The sequence below is a fragment of the Passer domesticus genome, chromosome 1, assembly GCF_036417665.1.
Source record: "Passer domesticus isolate bPasDom1 chromosome 1, bPasDom1.hap1, whole genome shotgun sequence".
NCBI classification, from domain to species: domain Eukaryota; kingdom Metazoa; phylum Chordata; class Aves; order Passeriformes; family Passeridae; genus Passer; species Passer domesticus.
The window spans coordinates 8768256-8790803 of record NC_087474.1 but is presented as its reverse complement, the minus strand read 5'-3'; the positions used below and the strand labels follow the sequence as shown (position 1 = coordinate 8790803).

Genomic DNA, 22548 nt, shown 5'->3' with positions numbered 1-22548 from the left:
TGGTGAGAGGAAAAGCCCTGTATTTGTGTTGTGAGTAGGGTGTCAGTCCAGGTAAGAAAGTGTGAATAGAAAAAAGTCACATCAAGGCAGAGCACACAGACTATTATGGTCTGCTGAGTTGGAGTATCATTCTACCCAGCCTCCCCTGCATCCTTCTGCCTTTGCTTTCAGACTGGGTGGCAGTTCTGCATTCCCCAGCGTGTGAGAGCAGGTGAAAACATGGACTTTGCTGTGTGCAAGTGGGATTTCAGTGTGGCCTTCATGTAATTTCTGTGCTCTAGGTGATGGGAAGGAGCAGAACTAGGATTTGTTTTACTTCTTGGGTGTGAAATAATGAAAGTGCATCTTTGTGCGTGACATCTGTGTGAGAGGGAAGATTCAATTGCAAGCGTGCTGAATTTTAAGAGAAAATAGCTCAATAGGGCACTCAGAAAAATAAGTAATTTAATAAAGTAGAAAAAGGTACAGTAAGTGTGCTGATTTATCATGATCTTATATCAAATTGGTGGATATTATAACCACAGCTGAACCAATATTTTTTTCATTGCCTTGGCTTACTTTCACAAACGAACAAAGTCTTAAAAAATAAGTGTGGAGACAAACAAAACAAGGATGATAATATTAAGGAGAAAGGCAGTTCAGATTCAAGAAAATATGTTACAATTTTGTAACTTTGAAGTCACAGAGTTTAAAGAAGCATAACTTTCAAGGGCTTCTTTAAAGGATGAAGGTGAAATATTTTTTTAAAAATAAGACTGCTTTGCTCCTTTTAGTAGCACTTCTAGTTATTTGAATGTGCAGTTTAAAACAAAACAGTTCCTCAGATCTTCCAGCTATCAGAACAGGTTTGTTATAAAACAAGCTTATAGGAATGTGTTTATCACTTTCTTTAAATTAAGATAATGAAGGAAACATTTGAGTCTTCCTCAAAAATTACTACAGTGACATGAAATGGCAGTTCCTCCAAATCTCTGGCTGTTGTATTTAGGTTATTTGAGCAACGATTGTGAGTTTTTGCTTGAAGAGCAAGGGATCTCAAATTGCTCCCAAGTGCAGTGTGGCTGTGTAGAGCTGCTGTATTTAACTTCTTGAGCCACTGGTTTTGTGTGATCATTAGATTCAAACTCTTCAGTGTAGTACAGATACTAAAGTTATGTTTTACATGACCCAACAGAACAAGGAAATACATTATATTTTGGGATGGTTTTGCCTGGGTAGTTTTTGTGGTTTTTTGCTTTCATTCCTTAATTGCAGCATAGAGTATTCCTTGAAGAGATTTTAGTTTTATCTGCTCAACATGTGGAATTTTTTCTTTATAGGAGACTCTCATATTTTAACATTTGTTTTTGCTCCATCTCAGGGCAAAAATAAAATTAAAGTGTGTTAATGGAATAAACCACTTTAAAATATTATTTTTGCAGAAGATAAAATACTGAAATATTTTAAGATTTGGGGGGTTTATGTTAATACTGAACCTTTTCAGCCTGAACTGCAATGTTTGTCAGGCCAAGGGCAGAGTGAAGGATTTGCCAGTCCTCATCCTAGAAGTTGTATCCACAAATCTTTTGTGTCCATGATGGGCAGGAGGACCCAATCTTGTCACTGGACCAGGTTCTGCTGCTCACCTGATCCAGGAGGCCAGCTCTGGAAGGGGCATTTGAAATACCCAAAAATCACAAAATCAGAACAGAATCACAGAGTGGCTTGGGTTGAAAAAGTCATTTTAAAGGTCACCTGGTCCAATCCCCTGCAATGAGCAGGGACATCTTTAACCTTGTCAGGTTGCTCAGAGTCCTGTCCAACTTCTTTCTTTTGTCTGAAATCCCACCATTCATATCTGTCTGAGATGCATTGTAGCATTAAATTTACCACAATTTAAATATTTTGGTTCTATTTTCTTTTCCTTAGAACTATCTTTAGAACCTCAATTTTCTGAAAACTGCATTTTTCTTTGAAAGATCTGTTGACAGTCTCCATCAGCTTTGGTTTATATAAGGATCAGAATGTTCAGAGAAGTCAATTGGTTTTGTTAAAAAACCCAAACAACCCAAAATAAAGCAATCTTTTAATTTTTCTTACACAGGAGCAGAATGTGACTGAAATTTTTATGAAAATGTTTTTGTTGTTTTTTTTTTTTTTTTTTTACTTCTGCTTCTTGAGGTGTCTGCCACCTGGTCTAGTTTTTTTTTTTAATACCAGGAAAAGAAATTCTGTTTCTCAACTGTCTTCAAAGAATATGTTAATTTCACAAAAAAAAAAAAAAAAAAAGTGTGTTTTAACATGCTTTCAAAAGCTCCAGCTTTTACAAAATATCACAAAATGTGTAGATATTTGTCCTCAAGTGAGAATTACAGCAAAATGGGTTCTGCACAATTTTTCAATTATTTTCTAATCCCAGACAGACTAGAAGCTACACCTATTGACAAACCTCATGAGAAACAACAACATGTACCAAATTCCTTTTCAACTCTAGTAATTTCGTGCTCTCAGAAATAAGACTGTGCTAGATTAGATATTTAAAAATCTGGGAGTTTTTTTCTTAAATTGCTTTTGATAAGAAACATTTCAACTGTTTTTCTTTTGAGAAAACTTGCTGGATTGTTAGTTGTGTGGTGTGGGTTTCATCTTACATCAGAACTCTGCAGCTGAGTCAGTCGCTCTGTCCCATTTATAGTCCCTGAAGGGGAAGAGGTGCTCATGGGACAGATTTCATCTGACCTATTTTACGTGTCTGCCTCAGGAGGAGATGAGTGGTACTCCAGGAGCATTCAGCAAACTGGCTAAATTTCCTTCAGCTGCAGAAGCAGCAAAGTGTGAGCAAAGACTGTATTAGAGAAATGTAGAGGAGTATGAGCTCCCATCCAAAGTTTCTGTAATATCTCCAGGAACTTTTTAAAACTTCAGATCTGCATCTTAATGCATCTTCAGATGGGATAGTTTCCAAATCCTCTGTCTTATGAATCCTTTGTAGTGCTAAGGTTTATAATCTTTAGTGTGCCTTTGTTATACCAAAAAAAGAAAGAAGGTAAATACATTCTCATCCAAAGTTTTTAAAACTAAGAGAACCACAGTAACAGGGATTCTGTAGACAGAAATCACTGTCTTCTTTCTCTTGAAGGACATTTTGGCTCTACAGTAATGGAGTATCTTATGATTTGGGACTGAATGATATTTTTGAGAAGTCAATTATTTTGAATTTTTAAAAGTAATCTTCTTGTTTGTGAATAAATTCGTAGTTTGGAATAAGCAATTACAATATAATAAGCAATAAGCAATCACTAACTTTAAACTGAAAAGATGCAGTTAAATTCCAGTTTGTTTCTAAGCTCAAAAAATTTTTGGCCATGGTATATAATCATGTAAATGCACCAGCACAGACAAGCTTGGCTGCAAATACATTCCTTCCTTCTTCTAGAGTATAACAAGTTTTATAATTTTTGATTGTTATTTACTTTATCATGCTTTGCTCATGTTCAGCATAGTTTGGTTTTTTTCCAGTACTAACTTATCTTGGGTTACTGTAAAAAATTCAGAGATATGTTTTAGGGATTTTTCCTTAACCTGTGCTTATTAGAAAATAATCCTGTCTTAAATCTGATGTGGACTGCTTTGGATATAGAAATGCTGCATTTTTTTTCCCAAATAACTATAGTGAACTATATAGTACTTATTTATTTTATGTTGCCACCTAACGTGTTGAAAATTTTAAAACTATTTGAAAAGATGCACTTCTAGTCTGAAGGGGTTGATAAATTAGGTAGGATGTATAATTAATGCAAGGATTTAGAGGTTGCATAAATTAATAGTAGTGTAAAGATGGTTAACAATGTGCTGTTTATGTTAACTTAATTTGACAGTGAATCCTTTTCTGTACTGTAGTAAGAAGAAAAATATTTAACTCATTGAAGAAAGAGCAATATTGCAGCCACTGTGGGCTGAAAACCCACCTGCAGGGTGGCCTGAGGGGCTGAAAGTCCATGGATATGGGTAAGGAGGGGTTGAGAACTGGTCACACACAGGGACATCTTCTGTGCTGGCCCATGGCAGCCCTGAGGGACTGGGTTTTAAGATGAGCATCAATGAATAGAAGAATAACTTGGTTCAGAAAGGGCACTCCAAATGTATTAACAGGAAGACAACAGCAAATGAAAGTAAAATGAGTTGGAGGACTCAAGTTGTTGGACTGGAGAGGTGGGGGTGATGGGAGAAGAGAGAAATATTAGGAAGCAGATTATGAAGGGCTTTGAATGTCAAGTGGCCATACAACAGGATTTGATTCCTGTTTCCTGTTATGTGACATTAGGCAAATCATGACATTTCTCTGGTTTTTATGAGTTCAAAATGTGGGTAATGCTTGCATACCAAGTAGCAACTGTGGTGGCAGCTCTGATCTAGGTGCAATGTAAATGAGATATTTAATTTACTAATTTTAAAAATTCCTAAATGAACACGGTGATGTAAAAACATTAGTTTCACACTTTCCTTGAACTTACTTTTTGTAGTACTCATTAACATATTTTTCTGTAATCAAGATTTTTGCAGAGCTTGATTTCTGTATACAAAGCTTTTTATTTATGGAAAGCAAGTTTCTACAAGGTGATTTTCTTCCTAATCTGTAGCCATATTGAATAGCTAATGAGGAAATGTCCTTCTCTTTGTACTTCACAATCCTAAGAATTTTTTAAAAATACATAGGTAGGAAATTATACTGTGTTACTAACTGTTAAATTTAGTGTCCCTATTCATTACATAGGAGAAACATGTGCAATACCATTTCCAGCTGCAGAAGCAATCCGTGCATGTATTGATTTTATTTTCCAAATAAGAATTTACCACATAAGATATGCTCAGTGTTACAGTTTGTAAAAGCAAAATACAGCACTGCAGAGAAACAACAATGTTCTGGAGGGAATACTTGGTTTTACACAGGTATTCCTTTTCTTGAAGGTTAAAAAATACTAAGAATTGAATCTGTTTGAAGTTCAGGAATTGTCGTTACATCCATGATGATCTCACACAATATTATCTCTAAGAATTCCTGTCTTCCATGTCCAGCTGGCTATAGTACCATGTCTTATGCTGGTAGATGATGACCAAAGCTGGATTTTACATCCTTTCACTGTGTTTCATCTGGATTTCAGCAGGATAATACACCGTGGTTTAAAGTTACCATTCTTTAGTAGAGGATTGCTAATCCAGGAAAAGGCACCGGGTGAATTCAGCAACGCAGGCAGAGATGAGTTAGATTCTGTTTTGAACAGTGGTTTCCTACAGATCAAGCTCAAAGCCTACACCCTTGTGTGTAAGAATACCACTGGAACTGAACGGGCAAGACTGAGAGAAATTCACACAGAAAGAGAGCAGTAGAGAGAAAACTTAATAAAGTGACGAATTAGTCATGTCAATTGCACATGTCAATGCACTGGAAAACAGTTGGATATGACAGCAATCCAAAAACACATAATGACAAAAAGTTCTTTATAAAAATACCATGGAGCTCACTTTTGAAGGTGGTAATAATTTTATTGACATTTGAGAAAACTTATCTTTTCTGAAGTTAACATTTTATGCAAAATGATTGAGAGATCTGGATAAAACCTATATCTGAATGAGTCAGTTTGTGGGTTGTTGAGTCAGCTGGTGGCTTAGGTAAATTAAACTGAAAACAGTTTTTCTTTCTGTTGGTATTTGGATATTTCCCTCATCTGCAGTAAGTAAACAATTTGCTGCTAATATTTTTATTGAAATTATACTTTTGATTATGACTGGGGAAGCAAAGTGCTTCCCACTGTAGGTTAAGACCAAGTCCATGACCACCTAGGGAATCTGAATATACAGAAGTTGATGGTACCTGATGAGATGCATCCCAGAGTCCTGAGGGATTTGGGTGGTGTAGTTGCCAAGCCACTCTCCCTGATATTTAAAGAGTCACAGCAGTCAGGTGAAGTCCCAGGTGACTGGAAAAAGGGAAATGTTGCACCTATGTTATAAAAGGTTAGAAAGGAAGACCCTGGGAACTCTCAATCTGTGCCTGGGAAGATCTTGGGACAAATGCTCCTAGCAGATGTGCCAAGGCACATAGGGGACAGGGCCAAGGGCAAGTCCTGCCTGACCAATCTAGTGGCCTTCAATGATGGGGTGACTCCATCAGTAGGCAAGGGAAGGGCTGCAGATGTCATTTATTTGGACTTGCATAAAGCCTTTGACACAGTCCCTCACAACACCCTTCCCTCTAAATTGGAGAGAGAAGGATTTCTCTCTCCAATGATGTGTGGACTGTCCAGTGAATAGGGAGGTTGGATGGTTGCATCCAGAGGGTAGTGGTCAGTGGTTGAGATCCTGATGGACATCAGTGACAAGTGGTGCCCTCAGGGGTCTCTACTGGGCCAGTGTTATTTGATGTCTTCACCAATGCCACAGACAGTGAGACTGAGTGCACCCTCAGCTCATTTACAGATGGCACCAAGCTGAGTGGTGTGCTTGACTGCCTGAGGGATGGGATCCATCCAGAGGCACCAGGACAAGCTCGAGAAGCGGCCCATGGGAATCTCATGAGGTTTAATAAGATCAGGTGCAATGTGCTGCACCTGGGTCAGGACAACCCCTGTTATCAACACAGGCTGTGGGATGAGCAGATTGAGAGCAGCCCTACCCAGGAGGACTTGGGGGTGCTGGGTGGGCTGGACATGACCCAGCCATGGCACTCACAGCCCAGAAATCCAAACATGCCTGGGCTGCATCCAAAGCCCCTTGGGCAGCAGGGCAGGGAGGGGATTCTGTCCCTCTTCTCCACTCTTGTGACACCCCACCTGCAGTACTACATCCAGCTTTGGGGTCCCCAAAATAAGAAGAACACAGAACCATTGGAGGGGGTCTAGAGAAGCAGAAGGATCAGCAGAGGGCTGAAACAGCTCTCCTATGAGGAAAGGCTGAGAAAGTTGGAAGTGTTCATCTTTGGGGTTACTTTATAGTGGCCTTCCAGTACCTGAAGCAGGGCCTGTAAGGAAGTTGGAGAGGGACTTTTTACAAGGTCATGTAGTGAAAGCAGAAGGGGGAATGGCCTTCAGATGAAGAAGGTTGAGATTAGATATTAGGAAAAAATTCTTCATTATCAGGATGGTGAGACAAGGATCGGGTTGTCCAGAGAAGTTGTGGATGTCCCATTCCTGGAAGTGCTCAAGGCCAGTGTGGATAGGGCTTTGAGCAAGCTGATTTAGGGAAACGTGTCCTTGCTCACAGCAGGGAGGTTGAAACTGGGTGACCTTTAAGGTACCTTCCCACCCAAACCATTCCATTATTCTGTGATTCTATGACCCAAAACATATTTATAATGTCCAGTGTAATAAAATCTCTACTTACACAAAAAGTTGATTTTGAAACATGGGGATTTGGACTGGGAAGACTTTGGGGAGTTTACTTGACAGCTTTGTAGTTCTGGTAAACAAAAAACTTCATTAAATTTGTCAAGAAAAAAGTCCTAATAAGTGGTGGAAAATTTAACCTGAAACTGAATAAATTATTGCTGAAAGATGAGGGGTTTTTAATCACTGGGATGATAAGCCATCAAAATTATTCAAATGGGGCATACAATACAATACTTTAGTTCAAACAGAAATTGTGGACTAATTGCAGTGATCACCTAATGATGGTGATGACATTCTCTGATGTTTTCAATGTAGTATGTGCTCACCATGGTCTTTTCTGACCTTGAAATCTATCAGTCACTCTCATATGACAGAGTGCATTACTGTGAAATGTATGCTGTACAGATTTTTTTCTTCCTCACTGTTCCTCTACTGTTCACACAGTGTGAATGGTAGTACCTATTAATTCTGGAGAAAAATGGTTTTGTGGTGGTTTTATTATTAAAATAAAGCAATTTTAATTATGTTAAATTATAAGGTCTAAGAAAATCTTGCCCCTCTTACCAGCATACAAAGACAAAAATGCTTATCAGCTTAAGTTAAAATCTCATTTGATTGCAAACTGTTGTTTTATTGAATGCATTTTGTAATGGGTTGACTGTAGAAGCTGGTGTGGATAGCAATTTTGTATTCATACTTTTCTCATTTATGGCTTGTAGTCATGTAAGAAAACATAGCTAAATGTTTCTTATTATTTTTGTACCAGCTGCGGAAGGAAAGGATGGAGGTCCTTTTATATAATAAGGAAAGCTAAGTGGAAAATTTTTTTTTTTACCTTTTGTACTATTTTAAAATTGATTTTGAAGACTTGCTTTTGAAACACTGAAGTACTCAAGGAACAAAATAAAATCCCTGTGTAGTTAACCTGAGAAATTATTTCTTAAATAATTCCATAAGACATTTTTGTAGTTCTTGCTTGTCACCTGGGCAGGTCCTGGAAAAGAGTTCATTTTTTCTAAGGACAGCTTTGCCTTTGAGAACAGTGGTTTTCAGCTCCACCAGAACTTTATGAGGTTACTCGGTCTTTTATTGTTGTTCTGTCTTAGTAATGTAGTGGCATTTCTAGTGGAGTTTCAACAGAACAAAACAAGTATGAGTAATTTACTATCAAGATAGTACTCAAGTGAGAGCATCTAGTTGTTTTATGTTGAAAATCAGAATGAATGAGCATCACCTTGTTGCCTCCTATCACATGTCACTTCTAGTGCTCAGTCTAAGCTGATACATTTTGGGCTTGTGAAATCCTCAATATGTGGCCATTTTCCACAGATGTGTGTGTATGTACATGTATTTATGACTAATATAAAATCAAGCCCAGGGTTCTCATGCTTTCATGTTCTGGTTGAGCAGTGCTCACTGCTACTCACTGCCCTTAGATACTCACTGCAATACAGACACCTCCACTTTGAATTCTTCTTCAGAGTTCTGGTTTCAAATCACCACCAGCATTACAAAGCATCAGAGCTACCTCTGGATTCTTCTGCACTTGTCTGTTGAGTTCTCTCTGCAGTGTTTGAGGTCAGATAGTCCAAATCAACCCAGCTGATTTTATGGTAAATAGGAAGGAGATTACACAGATAAAAATCTGACTAATCTGAATTTAAAATATAGCCATAATAGCTTTTGACCCCAAAGCACTGTATGAATTTTTATTCTTTTGATGAAAAAGGGGTTGTTATTTGTTTTGGCCTGGTATTTTGCTGCAGTGCAGCTTTCTATGCCTTCTCAGCTTTTTCTGCAGTGTTTCTCACTGAAGAAAGAGAATGAGAGAATGAGTCCTGTGACTTCAGGTCAGTACAGGATCATGCCCCGATGGGCACTGTATCTCTGGCTCATATAGAGCTTCAGTCTTCTTACTCACTGCCAAACTCCACATCAAAGAGAAGGAAGGCAGCAGGTGTTCCCCATAGTGCATGGGGAGAAATGTATCTGAGCTTCTATCTGCTCACATTCTGCAACTGCTGCAGAGATTTTTAGGGAGCAAGAAGAGGCTGAAATACAGTAATCTTTCAGAAATGAACAGAAAGTTTTTCAGACAATACTTTGTCCTCTGATTATTTTTTATGATTAGACAATAACATTTTATTATTTTTAAAAATTACTCCTAATGACTCATCCCCTACTGCTGGGTTTAAGTTTCATACAAATTACGTAAAAAATAACTGGTAGTCAATACAGTAATAGCAAAAAGTGGCCATGACCATAGAAGCATGAAAGGATTACCTGCCTTAGCTTGTTTGGAATAGAATCTTATATGCAACAACAAAAGCATACCTAGAAAAAATAACCAAACTGTGTTATTAAAAACATTTTCCTTGAAAATACAGGTGTAGAGACAAATGGAACGTGAGTCATTAGGAGTTGTGGTCTGATTGACACTCAGCTCATGTTGTGTTTTGCAAAAATAAATTACACACTTTTCACTAGCACTAAACTTAAAATTTTCTTGTTGAGATCAGGAGCAATTGTGGCTTGGATAATAAAACAGGAGATATAAAATTATTTCACTGTATTTTTGCTTCCATTTTGTGGTGTAGAAATTTGTGCAACTTAAAATGTCAATAAGGAGATAAATTGCTGGCTTTCATTGTGAAAAAGTAATAGTATGATTTTCTTATGCCAAAAGACACAGCAGGTATCTGTTAACAAGTTAGATGAGAACAGCTATTTTGAAGTAGCAAAGGTTTCTTTTATTCCATATTCTTGCACGTATTTTTTCTAGCTATTGAAATTTTTATGTTATAGCTGTTGAAGTAATGAAGCTACTGATATATTTCTGTCCTTTCAAAATTATTAGAGATAAGTGTCATAGTTAGGAGGTGCTTCCAAATAGTGTGCTGTGCTAGCACACTGTCCTAAAGAAAGGCATGTCCTTATAGACCCAGTCCTAATGTATGGGCAGCTCCAGCTGGGCTGAGCTCATGGTGCAAAAGTGTCACAGCTGCTTTGCCAAATGACAGGAAACAAAAGAGAGCCAGAAAACGTTTGGACAGTGAAGGCAGCAAAGAGAGAATATATTCAGTGATCACTAAGGAAGCCTCTTGCTGCTAAGTGCATGACTGGAGCTGCAGAGAATGCTGCTGGTGACACGGAGGACAGCTCTTGGTGGTGGCCCCATGTCACCCACATACTGACCTACCTCTGCTGCTCATGGTCAGACTTGCTGGTTGCTTAATGGGGAAGATCTTTTAATTTCATCTAGTAAGACCAATTCTTTATTTTATAATATTTATTTTATTAAATGTTCCCAGCAACATTAGAAATACCAATATTTAGGAATGATTGCATGCCTTTTAGAGAGTTCTTATGTTTTAGAAGCTATCACACATCTCAGAGTACTTGGTGCAACATAGGCTTCTGAGGCCAGATTTACTGGCAAGGTGTGTTAATTCTGGATGTCAGAGTTACTGAGAAGAGGGAGGGAATTGGATTCCACCAAGGGAATCTCACTCCTTGGTGGGAGTGAGATGATTCAGGAGTTGGGAGATTTCCCCTCACAATCATGGGGGTTTTATCATGTTTTACTGCAATTTTTGCTGTGATGCAGCACACTCTCAGAGCTCACCAAATGAAGGCTAAAAACATTATGGAGGGCAGTTTGGTGTAGGAAAAGAGATAAAAGGAGATTTAAAAAAAAGAATTATGGAAAACTAAATTTTCCATATTTAAAATATGGAAAATTAAATTTCCATATATTTAAACATAAATTATAAAGCACATAAGTGTGGTTCTATCTACATAATTATGGACATTTGAAAACTTTCCATGTCTATTGGTTTAGTTAACACTAGTGAATTAAATCCAAATTCTTACAATATTTGTTTATCTACTTCCAGAATAGAATGACCCTTGTGGTGCAGCTACCTGTGATGGAAAGCCTACATTCTTGACAGAGGTGCCACTCATTTTTAGAGGAGACATTTCTGCTTTTGGCAGTCAAAATTTGAGTGACTTAACACCATTTAAAGTTATATCACTTTATTTAGAACATGAGATACAAAGTAAAATGTGAGGGTGGGACACTGTTCGAGTAGAATCTATAAATTTGAGATATAAAATTGCTTTAGCTGAAGCATAGTAAAAGGCAGCGTGGCCAGAACAACATAAATTACTGGGGACTGAATTGTGACAAATTTATGTCACCCTGAAATCAAATTGTTTGATTTTTAAACCTGCTTTGTTAGATGCACTTTGGGGGAAAAATGCAAACATTTTACAAGTAAGAACAAAAAGAAACGAAGAGCTGGACTATCAAGAGGCTTTAGGCATAATTTCCAAAAGAGTAAAGATGGTAAAGATGGTGCTTTCTGCTTCTCTCAAAAGACTCTTCAGATGATCTATTTCATTTTGAGGTTTAAGATACTCAAAGCTGAGCTGCTCCTCTGGAATCTGTTCCTGTGGTCTGCATGAACCAAGCAGGGGTTAACAGTGGAGCTGCTGGTGGTTTGGGTTGTCAGTGGAAACTGGGGTGCAGGTCTTTTGTCTCAGTGAGGCTGCAAGGACATTTTTTCTCAAAATCCTCACATTTTCTTGATAGACCTCACTGCTAAGGTGCAGCATAGCAGAAAACCCCAACCAAATTGTGATTTCTTCATCAGGAGTCTTTGCAATGTTCTGAAATGACTGAACTAGAGCTGGTCTCATGGAGCTCAGATTGGCTTGAAATAAAGTCTTTGGTAAATCAATCTTCAGTGAAAAAATTAGCTAGATCTAGTATTTAAAAACAAGGTAAAGATTTTTAATTTGTTTTTGGTTTTTTAAAAAATTTTTTTTGCTTTTAAATAGAGGAATAAATCCATGCTTTTCATTCAGGCAGTAATTCTGCCATGCAGCACTATGATGAGATTCTAGGAGTATAGCATAGGAGTACTACTCATGTAAGACAGGAGCAGCTCATTTTTTTTCCAGGAAAGAGAACTACAAGCAGCTATCATTCCTAGAAGCAGATATTTCAATTTTTTCACCGTAGTAGCAGTACCTATTTTTAATTGCTGATAGTTAACGACTCCATGGGAAATAGAAAAAAAACCTATAGCTGGTAATTACATTCTCTTCTCACCCTTCAGTCCTGGAGGATCCTGTCCTCTGCTAACAATTATGAAATCTGGCACTCCTGGATCAGGCTGCATATTAGGTTATACCTAAGCAGCTGTCAAGGAGGGGAGCTATCATACCCAAGACAGGCTACCAAAGGAGGGCTGCATTTCCAAAAAGTTTGAGAATTGCTGCTTTACGCAGTCCTAGAGGCACAGATTGGAACGAGCTGTCAAATACAATTTTTCACAGACTATTGTTGAGTTTATATAATGAGGAGGAACCTACCTGCAGAAGAGGATGAAGAAAGAGAAGATTAAAAGAGACATTGAGCTCTACTGGCTGATCTCTAGGACAGTAAGAAAAAAGCTGAATGAGATTTTTTTACTTATAAAACTCTATCTATTTATTTTACAGGCTGGAATAGTAAATGTCTGAGGCTTTAGTTTGGGTTGTTTTTTCTTTTCTTTTTCCAAAGCTTTTTATGATAAAGGGAGTATCTCACTAAAAGGTTATTTTAGGTGGCCTTACAGAACAAATTCCACCTTCTGCAGATAGATTCAATTCTTTGATGAGCTGGTAATGTGGACATATCAATTTGAGTGTGATGTCTAAGACTAAGTAAGTATATTTGATTTATAACAGATATAATACAGAGCAAGAATTTAATTGTGTGAAAGTAGTATATTTTCCCCAAGAAATAGAGCTCTTTTAGCTTCCAAGCAAGATTTTCTGCTCTCACAAATCCACACTCATGCTTAGCTGCAATGTTAATAGTGATTTACCATCCCTGGCTCCAACAGATGTCAATTTTCCAAGTGTAAGCAGCTCAGAAGGAGACACAAATGAAGGAGACAAATAGATGTACAGAGCCTGGCTGGAGCAGTTATATCAGGTTGACTGATTCATGAACATATACTGAAAGAATTTAATATGTGGCAGTCTGAATCAGTGATGTAAGAGATGACACATGTAGCCAGAAACACCTTACTGGCTGAGGACTGAACATGGTGTTTCTGACCACCTGAAAGGGTTGTAATAAATGTCAGTGACAGGCTGTGTTTCATTTCTGCTGCATGTCTTTGTTCAGGCAGGGTGTACTTGTCAATTGTTCTGATTTTATAATCTTGCCAGTGGCCATGTACAATTTGGTTTTCTCTGCCTTTCTCTTCCTATAGTAAACACACGCTTAATTCAAATATTTCCTTTCATCATGGAGGGAGGGACACTGATAAAATGTAGAAAGCCAGAACTGGCAGTTTGGACTATCTATTCTCTCTTGCTTAAGGAAGAAAATCTTTAGATGGATTTTGATACAGCTTTATGTGTTGATTTTTTCTTTTAAGAATAGAAAAAAAGGTGCAAAATACAGCTTGTTGAGGTGTGAGACCTAATACAAAAGCAACGTGAGACAGACGTCTTAGCATAGAATTTAGATTCCCACTTGAAAGGCTGAAATACCCAGAAAGTCTCCTGTGATTTAGTTTTAACTAGCTGGCAGATGTTGAATGATCTCAGGAGCTGTCTTTGTTGCTATTCCATAGTAAATATGTAGCAGACTGACTGTTTATAATCTCTGTAATACGGGATTTGTCAGTCTTCCTTTATTACCTGTAAAATGGATTAGAAGAACAGTAAGATTGGACTGGTTCTCTAAGGAATGTAACAGAGTTAAATGTCCATTCTTATTGGGGATTTTAATGAAAAATATGTCTTTAGTGATTATATTAAAAATAGCAAGACTACTGTCTCTGCTTCAGCCTTCTCTATTTCTCCTCATCCAACTAGAATTTAGTACTCTCACAATTCCCACCCTCTCTAAAATTACTGGGAAATTGCATTTCTCTTTGGACAGAAAGTGCTGAGCATCTTACTAGAGCCAGTTTATGATTTAATGTCTGTTCTCAGTGATGCAGTAGTAATGAAGATGCAGATCTGGCCGGGCATATAGAAAAGGTTTAGTTTTCCACAGATGTAGGTTTTTCCATCGCTTATCTTTACATGTTTTTCTGTTTCAGGCTTTATTATCAGTGAGTTGAAAAGATCAACATTGACATACGTGACATGTCTGTGATTCCAAGCTGGAAACCATTTCTAGCTTCTTTGCTGGGGAAGCACAGCACTATTCAGCTGAAAAAGCCCTTCAAATATGTCCACTCAAATATGAAACAGCAGTTGCATGAGAATAGTGTGCATTTTAATGAATTGATTTTCAAACATCACATAGCAACTGAGAAAAACCACACAATTTAAAGTGAGAAAGGAAAGCTAAACTACAAAGAGCCATTAGGCTTGTCTGATCTGTTAAAATGTACATATTGTGTTGGACCTAAAGTGTATACAAGTGAAAAAAATGAATGCAGTAAAACCAACCCAGTAGACCAGTGTGGATAAATCACATAGTTAATTATAAAAGATACTCAAGATTCAGGGTTTAATTTAATCAGTGTGAATAAATCATCCTGCGGTTCTCCTTTGGAATCCAAAACAGTTTGTCTTTCTTACCCACTACTGCTAATTTGAAAAAATGCTGTTCATGAGTTAATTTATATTAACTCATGGAGTTAATATATGGCTTAGTAAGAGAACAGAAGATAATAAAATCATTTATTAGAATTAGTATAATCTACTTTGCTCTAGAAATGGAGAGTTCACAGTGAAACACCAGAGTAAAACCAGTGTTAAGACTGCCATGCAAGTGAGGACAGCCTGATGAACTGTTTTTCTGAAGAGATATTCACAGATCCATTTCTTCCAAGATAGCAGCTAAATCCTAGTGCTGGCCCATTGCTGCAGCAGTGTCTGGGAACACAGGCAATGGCTGACAGCCACGGGAGGTAGAACATAAAACTCGTTTATTTACTGAGGTATTAAGCAAACTTCAGCAATCATTGTTAATACTTTGGACGATATCCAAGGCAGAAGACTGGAGTCCTGTTGGCTCAGGAGTATAAGGAAGCTTTCTGGAAAATTGGAGCATTAATGAGAAGCTTATCATACATACCAGGACTTGAGCAAAAGGCTGGAGCATCTGATAGAAGCAGCCTTCTTCTGAGAGGGTCTGACTTCTTTTGGAGTAAGACAGCAGAGGATTAGCTCACATCTGTATCTTTGTACTTTAAAATCAGGTGGAAGCTTTTAAGTATATTTGCATGGCTGTATAAAAAAATCAATTACAAATATACCTAAAAGAGAAATATACCACAGACGTATCTCCAGCTTGGTCAACATTTTTCTTATAGTTCAAAAGTAAATAGGATTTGAGGATAAAGCAGGTAAATGTTGGATCCATAGTCAAGTGTGAGCGGCTTGAGGTTTTGTCAGTAATTTTCCACTTCAGAAAACAAAAAACAAACAACTGCAAAACTCATATGAAAATCTTGGGAGTCCAATACCTTTTCCAGGCAGCCTGGAATGCTTGGGGACTTTGAGGAAAAGATAAGATTCGTAGCTTATATGCTTTTAAGTTGCACAAGTCATGGAGATGATTTGTACAAAATGATTATGTGTGAATGCTGGATGGAAGGCAGCTCATAAACACAATTTTGTTGCTGCTTGTCTTGATGAATATTTCTCTGAAGTGGTTGTGTACCACAGGGAGATCATCTGCTGATGATCTAACTTATACATGGTTCAGCATGGGTAAAATGAGCCTCATCTCCCCAGTAAAACTGGACTGGTTTAGAGTTTCATTTGGTTTTATCCAGCTTTACTATTTTTAAGAAGAGTTTTGCTTGTTTTATTCATGCTTTAATTCTGTTGTTTCGATTATATTATATCTGTTTTTCTGTTCAGTATTTTGGCACTGCTATCAGGTACAGGTTGCTTGAAGGGATGAAGGGCCTGCTATTAAATCCAGCCACTTCCCTATCATACCCATCCAGATGTGCAGCTTCCTCATTCAGATGGGTTGTACTTGTTCCTGAATCTGAAAACAATATGGTTCTCTTATGTTGCTCTATTTCCATCAAAAATTTAATTTACAGTGAAGGAAAGAAGAAGTTTTTACTTGCAGTTGTTAATGTGTATATTGACTGTGATTTAATCTCCGTATTTTGAGATTTTAGAGGGTTAACTGGCAACTTTCTGTGTGTCATTTAGTTGGATTAGATGATTTTTGTTGGTCCTTACTAACTGAAATATTCTATTCTATTCTATTCTATTCTATTCTATTCTATTCTATTCTATTCTATTCTATTCTATTCTAAATGACTGCTGAATGTATATTTTGAGAATGTTATAATCAACATTAAGTAAAGCAAGTTTTGAAAGGATCGATGATGAAATCATGAGAGAGGGCAAGCCCAGATCACCAATAGTAAGAAGAGGAGTATGAGGATAGAGGGAAAATAGAAAGACTTGTAATAATTTGCTAAAAAATATTAAGATTATGACAATATTGGAAAATATATAGGAAAATCTACAAGTATTTAAGAAGAGAAATGTTGATGTATTTTGTCACATCTCATTGAAATTGATAAGGAATATTTTTGCCTATGTGTTGCTTATTTTAGCAGTAATGTATTACTGACACATTTCCTTCAGGTATATGAGATGCCATCTATTCTTAGCTGGAAGGCACTGTATTTTATTTTCTTTGACCATACTGCTCTGTAGGCAAGCTATCTCCTCAGCAAAATAGATTATTCCTAATCCACTGAAAATTAGCAAAGTTTTTGTTATTAAAATAGTTGTGGAAGTGAAGTAGGTGTCAAATGAAGTGCCTTTCTATGACTACAGTGAGAACAGGAGAGCAAAACTGCAGAAAGTGTTAATGGTAATTATCTGCTAATGATGAAATCCCGTGCAAAACCTGCAAGCCAGTAGAATTATAGAAAAGCCAAAACTCATGAAAGGTCTCTTCTCTATCTCATTAAGTGAAAAACTAGAAGTGAACTGAGAACTTGTTCTTGATTATGTGGCAAAACACAGTGATTAGAGTCTGCACTAATAAACCAAATGTCTGACCCATTGTCTGACCCACAGTGAGAGACTATAAACAATAAAACAGGATTTATTAACTTCTGTATTTCACAGAAACTGCCATTCTCATTTCTGAAAGTAGCCCAGATTGATCACTGCATTGTGGATCAAATCCAATATAAAATCAAACTCTGAATAATTTATGACAGTGCTTGTAAGCCTATATTAAAAAACTTCTCAAATGCATAAGTCCTCCAAAGGCCAGAAAAGAGTAATGAGTTTATATTTGTCTTGTTTCTGCAGTGTAGACAGGTTCTTCAGGGTATAGTGAGAGACTTTTCATGACTTGAAATTATAGAAATTACTTTTTAAAATAAAAAATGCCAAACCCTTTTTTCACAACATTTTTATGATTTTTTTCCCTGATTTTATCATAATCTTTGACTAAGACCAATGCCATTCCAGGTGTTTTCTTATTGTTATTGGCATATGTGGATTGAAAAGGACTGTTTCAATGAAAATTTCATCAAAGTGTCCAAAAAGCCCCAATATAGGCAGAGGAGCCTACTCTTCTCAATATATCTAGGATATTTTAATCCCATTCTAGAATGGAGAGTCTAGCATTATAATCAGCTTCTACATTTTTACTGCCTAAATGCAAAAAGCGCAATAAAAATAGGACATAATACTAATTATACTGGTCAGATTGGCAGTACTGGTCTGGTTCAGAATATATTTCACCACTTATGTTGCCAGAAACATGCATTTAGACTTACGCTAATAGAAAAACCCTGTGAAGTTGGCAGCCAAAGCCATGATTCTCTCCATGATTCTCACCATATTATTTGCAGGTGAGGTCCATGGCTACTTATTTAAGGCTTATTAAAAAGACGAATGTTTTGCCAATAAGTTTTATAACTTTCTTCACCCTTGGGGAAAAAAAACAACTTATTGTTTTGTTCTTCCACTCTCTGTGCTTCCCCCCAGCCCCCACCACTCCTATGTCAGTTCATATTAAAACATTTGAGAGGCTGATTCATCATTGTGGTAAGGCCACTAATTCTCATGATGAACATTTCTCTGTGCTTTGCTGTGAGTTATTGACAGAATTAAGTAAACTCAGGAGTCCTGCCTGCTAATGCCCAGCTGCATTCTGAACACCAAAAGCATTAAGAACATTAACAGTAACCCTGTTCCACTCCCCCAGGGCTGCTTTGCAGACCCTCAGTGTTTTGCTGCTGGTCTGTAAACATTTCTCCCAGTTCTTTGTCCCCTTCTTGTACTCAGAAAACAAAATGTAATCCCTGTTTGGAGCTCAGAAAGGTGAGGAAACCTGTTGGGTTTTATTAAGGGTTGTCCTCCTTTGCCTTCCTTTGGCCTGTATTTAATAGGCAGAATGTGGTAGAAGGTTGGAATATCAGAATAAGGAGGCACAAGAGGAGTAGAAAGTGGAAAGAAGATACTGCATCCTCTGTTACTTTTGCTCATCAAGAAAACCTCAAATTTGTCACCAGGTTTATTCATTGCTCTGAAAAGTAGATGAAAGCTTTCAAATAACATCCCCTTTGAATGTAATAATCATTCTGGTGTTAAAGATTAGATTTGTGTGATCACAAGACTAACGTTTTCTAAACTGGGTCCCAACTGACTTCTGAAACTCAAAACCTTAAATTTCTCATGTCATTTGTCACCCTATTGATGAGTTTTGGGAGCTTGCTGTACTGCACACATATATTTAATGTCTCTTCTATGGTAATACAGATTATGAGCCAAAATGTAATATAGACTTCTTAAATCCATTATTCAAAACTTACATTTCTGTCACTGCAGTAGATTTGTGGTGAGTAATTTCAGCATTTTGGAAAGTAGCCATCAACTGAATGACTCAGAGCAAAGGGTTTTGCACAAATGCAGATTATGACGGTATAAATTCTTTCATAAAAAGATTGAATCATTGACAGTAAATGTTCTTAATAAAGATGTGTTCCAAGGGCCCAATTAAACACAGTCTTTTTTTATGCAACCTTTGCGTTGCGAAACAACCTATTTAAAAATCTAAAATCACATGTACTTTCTAATTTAGTCTCATGTTTTGCATAAGTATCCTGCATTCTCCATAGTAAACTTGTGAAGGAGAATAATCTGTTCCTAGACATGAAAGAACAGGAGAGGCTTTAGAGAACCATTGAGGCTTTCAGGTGGAGTAAACAGCAAGATATTTGTACCTGATTCCCAACCACATCCTGGGTTGCATCACCAGCTCCCTGGCAGCAGCTGAGGGAGGGGATTCTGCCCCTCTGCTCTGCTCTGGTGAGACCCCACCTGGAATATTGCATCCAGCTCTGGGGCATAAGAGAGACACAGACCTGCTGGATTGAGTCCAGAGGAAGCCACAAAGATGCTCAGAGGGTTGGTGCACCTCTGCCGTGAAGACAGACTGAGAGGGCTGGGGCTGTTCAGCCTGGAGAAGGCTCTGGGGTGACTTTATAGCACTTTCCATTACCTAAAGGAGGTACTAGAGAGCTGGAGAGGGACTTTTTCAAGGGTAAGGAGTGATAGGACAAGGGGGAATGGTCTTAAGATGAATGGGATCACATTTAGGTTAGATACTAGGAAGAAATTCCTTACTGTGAGGGTGGTGAGGCACTGGCACAAGTTTCCCAGGGAAGCTGTGGGTGCTCCATCGCTGAAAGTTTTCAAAGTCAGATTGGATGGGGCTTTGAGCAACCTGGTCTAGTGCAAGGTATCGCTGTCCATGGCAGGGGGATTGGAATTAGATGATTTTAATGTCCCTTCCAACTCAAAGCATTCTGTGATTCTACGTTTCTGTAATCTGATATTTTAATTTTTTAATTAAAAATTAGATAAGAACAATAGGAGCGTGAGACAGTGAAATAGCTTTTGCAACAAAGTAAGTTGGTGAACATATAGTCTTTTGTGTGAATATTAAAGGGAATAGAAGTTGTTGAAATATAATCAAAATGGTAAAAAAATGAAAAAAAGTAAAAAGCAAGAGATAGGAAAGTATTAATAACAATATTAAATAACTGAAGGTTTCCTAGCAAGACCAGGTCTTATAGTACATCTTCACATTTGAATTATGAGTGTAGGTGTCTACAAAGTAACTTTTAACTAGTTGTAAATACAGGTGACAACTGAAGAAAACTAGGCTTTCCTAGTTTATGTTTGTGTTCAACTATTTCTCTCCAGGGAGTCAATACCAGTAAGCAAGGAAGTAGTAGTAAAGATAGTATAGAAAGACTGGAAAGGCATGTTTTTGATTTAAGAATAGAAACTGTAACTTTGAGGAGGAAAGCCACTTTAGGAAAGGCATGTGAAAGAAGGAAAGCACTAGAAAGCGCTAAAAAGGAAATTGCTACACTCAGGGGAGATGCCTATTAAAAAGGGAAAGAGATTATAATCTCCATATTTCCTGAAGGATTACTAAAATAGAAAAACCAAACCTTCTGTCATCAACGCACACTACCTAAATAAAGAATTTAAACTAAGAATAATGAAAGAAGCAAGAACTTTTTGTATGTGTTTATCTCTCACAGAGTAGAAGCCGAGAGCTATTTCAGCAGAAGTAAAAGCCTGGATGAAAATGGTGGTTTGCATAAGCAAGAACTCATATATAAAATATATGATTTGGATATCCAGAAGATTGAGTGAAGGATAAAATCAGAATATAATAAAACAACAGATAATTTGTTTTAATGTATGGCAGGAGAGACAGATAACAGACCTAAGGAACACCTTTCTCCCAGAAAAGTTGCAGAAGGAAGAGGGGAAAGGAAGGATGTGGATTAACACAGCATGTTGTTTAAGGAATGATTGATGGTTTCAACATGGGAGAACTAAAACCAGAGAAATAAAAGGCTGAGAATGACAGTAGCTCAGAAAAAGTGGAAAGTGATATCTGGATTAGGCAAGAAAAGGGAGCAAAAATGTTGAGGTCCAGATTCAAATAATTTGGTCACTGTTAGGACCACCTATTCCAGACATGCATATTAATTAAGTGTTTGGCTAAGCAATTTTGGTTTAGGCAGCAGAGTTTTCCAAACAAGGAACAGAATGTTAAGTGATATACATGGGGTTCTTGAGAATGGAAATACACATCAGTAATTGGGGGCTGAAATGCAGCAGCACTCTAAACTCTCTGTCATCTGTCATTGGCACCTGTCTCAGTTGTGGTTAAACTTCCATGTTGAGACTGCAAGCCTTCACCTTTAACTTCGACACTTACACTGTGATGGTGAATGAAACAGACATCTCTCAAAATATTTTTGTTAAGGGGTTTGTTGAGGCTGTTTTGTGGAACTCACAATGCCAACCCTTTGCAGAGAGAGCCCACCACACTGAAGAGACGACTAAGTAATTTTTGAGTGATTTCTCCATTTTCAGAGAATGTCATTATATCTTCAGGCTAAGAAAGGACAGAGAAAGCTACTTCCCCAGGGAAAAATATAATTGCTTTATAAAAAAAATAAATCTTCAGTGAAATGTACCTGTCAAGAAGCCTACTTTTCTTTACAGTTCCAGGCAAAAAAAAAAAAAAAAATCCATCTGTCATCCAAACTGCATCATCATCTAGGAGAATGAAGTTATGTCTTTGTTAATAAACTAATCCTGGATACACTTTGGGCCTGAGCACAGATATAAGATCATCCAAACTCCTGAACTGCCAGCATAGTCATGTCTATGGTGCAGTTTGGAGTGTTAAATAAGCACATTTGCAGACAATGCCCAGGCAAATTCTGGGAATATATTATAGGCTAAGGAATGTAGGATGCAGCTCTTTTATTTTGGAGAAAAAGGGGATAGAGTGAGAGAAGTCAGCTAAATGCATGTGAGCCATGCTGTGCTGATAAATACCAGGGTCAGAGAATTGTTGCTGGCCCATTTCATTTATTTTTAGGAGCGGCCTGAAAGGACAGGTAGTAGCATCCCAGAGTTATCTTGACACTTGAAGTTATGTATTGAGGAATCATAAGACTTGATAGCAAGACTGCAATGGTACAAGGATCAGCTTTGGTTGTGGTCAGGTAAGTAGCTTCTTGATTTAAAACCTGTCCTTTAAAGCTTGCTTCGTGTCAGTGAGTAACTTCTGTCTGTATTGACTCAGGGTGCAGAATGTGAAAGCTTACAGGAGCAAGATAAGAAGTTT

At 37.5% G+C, this 22548-nt stretch overlaps 1 protein-coding gene and 1 long non-coding RNA gene across 3 annotated transcripts in view; both read left to right on the top strand.

Annotated features, from left to right (window-relative positions):
- Positions 1–22548, top strand: part of PTPRN2 (protein tyrosine phosphatase receptor type N2) — a 630571-nt gene that overhangs the window by 13990 nt on the left and 594033 nt on the right. The window lies entirely within an intron of this gene.
- The window catches only part of LOC135278681 (uncharacterized), a 40287-nt gene that overhangs the window by 11048 nt on the left and 6691 nt on the right, over positions 1–22548 (top strand). The window lies entirely within an intron of this gene.